The sequence below is a fragment of the Borostomias antarcticus genome (assembly GCF_949987555.1).
Source record: "Borostomias antarcticus genome assembly, contig: scaffold_194, whole genome shotgun sequence".
Classification (NCBI taxonomy): domain Eukaryota; kingdom Metazoa; phylum Chordata; class Actinopteri; order Stomiiformes; family Stomiidae; genus Borostomias; species Borostomias antarcticus.
The window spans coordinates 1-7,535 of record NW_028175998.1 but is presented as its reverse complement, the minus strand read 5'-3'; positions in this window follow the sequence as shown (position 1 = coordinate 7,535).

Here is a 7,535-nt window from a genome sequence, read left to right as displayed (position 1 = left end):
CTGTAACTGCGACGCCTGACTACGACAGAACCAAACAAGATGGTCAGTTGTCTGGAGGTATTTTCCCTTATGTGATTTCTCTGCTCCCGTCGCTATCAGTTACTAGCGATTGCTGCGGCTCATCATTAGCCTGCTTATCCAGATACCCAAGGAGGAGAAGGCCAACACTTCGTTGCCTTTAGTCTGGATATAGCTCTCTATGGTGCCATGCTCTTGTTGGAGAGTGTATTCAAGGTGCTTAATGATAGCGTCCAAATGATTACGAACTGGAGAGAAGAATGAATAATCTAAGGTATTAGCGCAGGATGCGTTCACAAGAGACGGTGTTATGTAGTTATTGGTTTGACGACGCTATCTCACTATAAAACCTCTCTTTTTCGTTACCTGATATATCGAAAACCATGATGTTATAGCGGCTGCATTGTCGTATCAAAAGAACTACACCCAAGGCAGTTACCACAATATTAACCAGAAGCATCTATCAAGATACCTTGCTTCATATTGTGATCCATTCAACCGGCGGTGTGATTTGAAAGCAATGGTATCACGGCTTGGTTACATGGCTGCGCGAACTTGCTCTATGGAAGTACGGCTCCTCAAGTGGCTGAGGCACAGTGGTAATCAGGGAGTTATTACATGCTGACCGGTGTTGAGTATGTTCGATCTGCGTAATATTATTCAACTGATCATTTACACTTTACTATTACTGCCAGTTTCCGCAACATCACTTTATCGAAGGCCTTCAGCTCTTTTGGCTTTATATTTTTCCTTATTGTAGTTACTAGGTTCAGGCCTTTCTCCTGCAGCTATGGTACCAACTTCTCAGAGACATAGCAATTATCTCCATAAATTCAACCAGTTAACTCTTCGTTGAGATCTTGTACTGGTTGACGGTCATCGGTGTTAGCCGTTGTCAGCCAACATGATGGAATTTCTCCATGATGGTTAACGACAAGGTGTAACTTAAAACCAAACTTCCAACCTGTAGACGTTTACCCCAGTGTAGCATCTTATCTGAAGAGCTTGTGTCTGCTGATCCTATGGTTGCCTCATGCACTGAGACTGTAGATAAACCGCCAGTGGTATCAAAGCATGTTTTACTTGTTCTACAAAGCGATTGTAAGATTCCAAGTTCGGGGAATAGTCTGGTTTATGCTGTGTGATAAGTTGCTAGTAATAGTGCTAAAAATTGCGAAAGGTTTTCTGGAGGGAATAGATGATGATGGTCATCATTGCACTGAGTGATAGCCTGAATATCACTAGATGATTTTTTAAATGACAGATTAGTTGTCTATGTCATTGTTATTCAAATGCTATGCAAAAATAATACACATTACAAAATACACTGACAATAGGCTATGGAGCCTCCAGTTCGTTATCTCTGGTTTGGTATCTAAAAGATAAATAAGTGGCTTTGGCTCACCTGCCTTTCACCATCTAACTCATGTTGTATGTAGGCTAGTGGAAATTGCGTACGATTAGTAGAAACCGTATTTGACTCGTTCAGCTGAAATCTCTACAGTTTGCCTTTGTTGACGTATGGCGCTCGTAGCTTGGTTGGATAGAGTACTTTACTATGAATCAAGCGGTCGGAGGTTAGAATCCTCCAGAGCGCGTTAAGTCAATAAAAAGGTTGACGAATCAGAATGATTCAAATATCGTTCACGTCGCTTAAAGTAACGCGCTCGTAGCTCAGCTGGACAGAGTACCTGGCTACGAACTAGGCGGTCGGAGGTTCGAATCCTCCCGAGCGCGCCATTTTGAGACTGGTAGGTGGCCGAGGGGCTGATGGCTATCCGATGCTAAGTGAGTATACGGCTTGTACCAATAACGATGGATATAATACAGCCATAATCGCCATATGGTCTTAGTAACTCCACTCGAAGTTTTACTTGGTTTGATGTGTTGTTCTTTATTTAATGATTGTAAGCCCAATATAGCCACCAAAAAGCAGACTCCAGCCTCTCTACTGTTTTTTAACCGGCAGTGATTAGGTTCTCAGTTCGTATTGACGGATGGCATATATGATATTCAGATATGATCGATATTGTGTGCCAGCGGCTTGCGAGCCATTCGAGAGGTCAAATGCCGTTGGGTGTGGCTCTTTTGATACGACAATGCGGCTGCTAAAACATCAAGGTTTTCGATGTATCAGGTAACGAAAAAGAGACGGTTGTATGGTGATATAACGTCGTCTAACTAATAATTTCATAACACCGTCTCTTGTGAATGCATCCTGCACCAATCCCCGTGCTGATCCGTTTTTCTCTCTAGCTTGTGATCATTTAGACGCTATCATTCAGTGGCTTGAATCTACTCTCCAACGAGAGCATGGCACCATAGTTAGCTATTCCAGACTGAAGGCGACGAAGTGTTGTGCCTTCTTTTCCAAGGGTATCTGGACAAACAGGCCAATGATGAGCCGCAGCAATCGCCGGTAACTGGTAGCGACGGTGAGCAGAGCAATTACGGCAGAAAAAATATCTCCAGATAACTGACCAGCTTGTTTGGTTCCGACGTGGTCAGGCATCGTAGTTACACCAGTGGAAGCAATCCAGCGAGTTTCCGCTGGATGTTCAGTGAAACCTCAATACTGGTCAGTACTCTAATGGCATGAGGGGGAAAATTGTCACCTATGTGATGGATAGCTCTTATGATCGAACGATTAAACGACATAGTGGGAGTTGCCCAAGCATGGTTGGAAAACGACAGGCTATGCGACTGGTAGCGGATATGGCTCAAGACTTTGAGGCTTTTTACGAACAGCGCAAGGTTGTGATTGAGCAAATAGAAGACTTGCAGCTCCTCAGTTTTGATGGTAAGGGCTTGGTGATGGCCAAGAATGGTTGATGAAGGCAACTAGGAAGAACGAGCTAAAGAGTCAGCAGAAGCTGCAAACCAGACTCAGTCATGGAGAGAAGAAAGATCGCACACAAATGGCATAGGTAGCCGCCGGTTATACGGTGAAACCAAATCCTCGAATGGCAGAATTGGTCATGGATCTGGATCGGAATAGCGACAACGTTGTTAAATTACGTCCTTCCTCCAAGGATATGAGAGTTGGGCTAATGTAGAAAGAGAGGTGGAAGCCGTGACAGAAGAAGCTTTCGAGGAAGTGCTCAGGCGAGATCATGAGCAGAAACGGCAGTTGGTCATTGTTATTGATGGGCACTGCTTATCAGTGGAAACTGATTACCGGGATTATAAAAAAGAAGGGAATTAAGGCAGCCATCATCATGGACTTTATCCATGTATGTGGATATCTGTGGAAAGCTGGCCACTGCTTATACGACAAAGGGAATGAGGCTATTGAAAGTTGGGTGGCAGAACTGTCCCTGAAAATACTCATGGTATAGTCTGGCAAGGTGTCTCGTGGAATCCGGCAAAGTTCTAGTAAGAGAGGTCTGATAACACTGGAGGCCATTGTTAAGTGTGCAGACCATCTTCAAAAAAACCGGCCTAAGCTCTTCTATGGCAAGGGATGGACTCGCTGGTTATCCGATTGTCAGTGGAGTCATTGAGGGAGCTTGCCTCCATTTGATCAATGACCATATGGATCTAACCGGGGCAAAGTGGAGTTTGCAAGGAGCAGAGGCTGTGTTGAAGCTACGCTGACTGGATTCAAGTGGAGATTGGCAGGAGTATTGGAACTTCCATAAGGAGTCTGTCACCTTCGTAATCATGGCGAACTAATTAATGGGGCGCCGTAGCAAGGTAACCACACCCAATGGTGAACGGTGGCGAGTATGTTCGGTCTGCAAAATATTATTCAACTGATCATTTACACCTTTTATTACTGCTCGTCTCCTAAACATCACTTTATCAAAGGTCTTCAGCTCTTTTGGCTTCATATTTTCCCTGACTTTTGTTACTAGGTTCAGGCCTTACTCCTGCAATTAGGCTACCAACTCTCTAAGAGACATGGCCCTTATCTCCATAAATAACATCAGTTAATTCTTCGATGAGATCTGGTACTGGGTTATGGTCATCGGTGTTAGCCGTTGTCAGGCAAAATGATAGAATTTCCTGATTACCATATGACCTAAGCCTCCTTCTCGTCTAAACTTTCGATATCGTTTTTCCTCGAGGTAGAAGGCTAATCATGGCGAAGAACAAAATTCAGTTTCAGAAAGGCATGAGCCTTGTGGAGTTCTTTCAGTAATGGGGGTAGGAACAACAATGCCGTGACCAGTGTTTCGAATGCCGGTGGCCGAATGGGCCTGTATGTCCTATGTGTTGTTTTTGGGAGTATTACACCATAAAAATCCGTGAGTTCTACCAGTGCAACCGCTGCCGGCACTAGACATCATTGACCTGTGGCACCATTATGGATGCTAGCAAACTGCCCTTTACCACTTGGTTTCTAGGCATGTTTTTAATGACTCAGACCGTGAATAGCATATCCGCCATAGAGCTTTCGAGACAGCAGGGAATCTCTTATAATGCTGGCGCTTGAAGCACAAGCTTATGCAGGTAATGGAAGAACGTGATGACAGCCGCCCCATGCAGGGGCATGTTAAGATGGATGATTCCTGCTGTGGTGTTGAAAAACATGGAGGCAAACGCGGAAGAGGTTCTGGAAACAAACACCCATTTGTTGCCGCAATGCAAACCAATGAGGAAAACTACCAGCTGTATATGTGTTTCAGCATGGTCACCAGTTTCCGTAAAAAAGCTGGAACTATAGGTGCAAAAGTATCTCGGTGATTATACTTGCGGTGTTGTCAGTGATGGCCTCGGTGCATTCACAGGATACCGACGCTGGACACCAACATGCAGCAGTGGTAACAGGTGGTGGTTACGAATCGTTGGCTAATGAGTTGCTTACGTGGGTCAACACCATGATCGTGGACGTCAAAAATTCTCGGAAAGGCAGTTATCACAATATTAACCAGAAGTATCTGCTAAGATGCATTGCTGGATGTTGCTATCGATTCAACCGGCGTGTTGATTTGAAAGTAATGGTATCAAGGCTTGGTTACATGGCTGCGCGAGCTTGACCCATGCCAGCAAGGCTCCTTAAGCCGGTTGATGAACAGTGGTAATCAGGTAGAATGTTTCCAACAAGATGGTTAATGGTAAGGTGTCACTTAAAACCAAACTTCCAACTTGTAGACGTTTTCCCACGTTTAACGTGAGTTTGATGGTGAAAGACAGTGTAGCTCCAGCCACTGTGCTATCTTTTTGATACTAAGCATGAGATAACGAACTGTAAGTTCACGTGTCTATTGGCAGTGTAGTCTGTGATGTGGATGATCTTTGCATAATATTGTGAATCACAATGACGTAGACAACTCATATGCCATTCAAAAAAGTCTCCAGTGTTATCTGTGGATTAGTATCAGAAAGGTAGCTAAGTGGCTGAGGCTCACCTGTTTTTCACCATCTAACTCATGTTAATTGAGGATACAACACCACTTTGGTGAAGCCAATGGTGGTTCTATTTAACGAGCCAAATAGATTTTTTTAGACCCATGTGTTACGTTCGCAATAGTAGCATGACTTTTCAGACGGCCTGTGAGCTATAGCATAGGGATACCTGATTACCACCTATCCTGAGCATACTTCTTGTCTAAACTTACGACACCTGTTTTCCTTGAAGTATGAGGTGCGTCATGGACAAGAACAAAATTCAGTTTCAGAAAGACATGAGCCTTGCATAGTTGCTTTCAGCAATATGGCCAAGAACAACAATGCCGTGACCAGTGTTTCGAATGCCGGTGGCCGAATTGGTTTGAATGTCCTCTGTGTTGTTGCTTGGAGTGTTGTACCATAAATACCAGTGAGCTCTACCAGTGCAACCGCTGCCGATATCAGACATCATTACCAGTGGCATTATTCTGGAAGCTAGTAAACTCCCATTTACCACTAGGTTTCTAGGAGTGTCTTTAATAACTAAGACTAATAAGGGCACCTAATTACCATCTAACTTAAGTCTCATTCTCGTCTAATCTTAAGACACTGGTTTTCCTAGCAGTAATAGGTACGTAATGGCCAAGAACAAAATTCAGTTTCAGAAGGTATGAGCCTCGTGGAATTGCTTTTAGCAATATGGTCAGGAACAACAATGCTGTGACCAGTTCTTTAAATGCCGGTGACCGAATTGGTTTGGATGTCCTATGTGTAGTTGTTGGGAGTATCGCACGCTAAAAACCAGTGAGCTTTACCAGTGCAACCGCTGCTGCCACCAGACATAATTGACCCGTGGAACCATTATGTATGGAAGCTAGCAAACTGCCATTTACCACTTGTGTTCTAGACATGTTTTTATGACTAAGACCATGAATGGCATATAGGTCCTATGGTTCTCGAGATAGCTGGTAATCTCTATATAATCTGCTTGGCGCTTGAAGCACAAGCTTATACAGGTAATGGAAGAACGGGATGACAGCCGTCCCCTGCATGGACATGTGCAGATGGATGATTACTACTGGGGTGGTGAAAAACATGTAGGCAAACGTGGAAGAGGTTCTGAAAACAAACACCTATTTGTTGCCGCCGTGCAACCCACGAGGAAAACCACCAGTTGTGTATGCGTTTCAACATGGTCACCATGTTTCCGGGAAAAGGAGCTGGAACTGTGGCGCAAAAGTATATCAGTGATCATACCTGCTTTGTTGTCAGTGATGGCCTCGGTGCATTCACAGGAATAGCCAACACCGGTTACCCACATACAATAGTGGGACAGGTGGTGGTCACGAATTGATGGCTAATTAATTGTTTACGTGGGTCAACACATGATCGTGAATGTTAAAAAAATTTTTTGAAAGGCAGTTACCACAATATTAACCAGATGCATCAGCCAAGGTACCTTACTGAATAGTGTTATCGATTCAACCAGCGCTTTGATTTAAAAGCAATGGTATCAAGGCTTAGTTCATAGCTGCGCGAATGTGCCCCATGCCAGCAAGGCTCCTCAAGCTGGCTGGAAACCAGTGTAATCGGGTAATGGCATATAGGCCATGGAGCTCTCTAGACGGCTGTGAATTTCTTATAATGCTGCTTACACAAGCTTATGCCGGTAATGAAAGAACTGGATGACAGCCGTCCCCTGCAGGGACATGTGCAGATGTATGATTCCTACAAGGTGATGAAAAACATGGAGGCAAACGGGGAAGAGGTTCTGAAAACAAACACCCCTTTGTTGCCACCGTGCAAACCAACTAGGCAAACCACCAGCCGTATATGCGTTTCAGCCAGTCACCAGGTCCCGGGAAAAGTAGTTGTAGCTCTGGGCGCAAAAGTATCTGGATGTGCTCTTTTGATACGACAACACACCGCTAAAACATCATGGTTTTGATATACTCGGTAACGAAAAAGAGACGGGTTTATGGTTATATAACGTCGTCAAACCAATAGCTAACGTGAGTTTGACGCTTCAGTTTTGGCTACATCCCTTGGATTTTAAGGGCTTCCAGCGTGGCTATGTTTTTTAAAAGTGCCCAATGGCGCATTCTGAGCTTTTGGCAGGCAATAAAGTATTAAAATCACTCTTTTTATATAACATGAATATGTACAAAAAGGCTGAAGCGCTA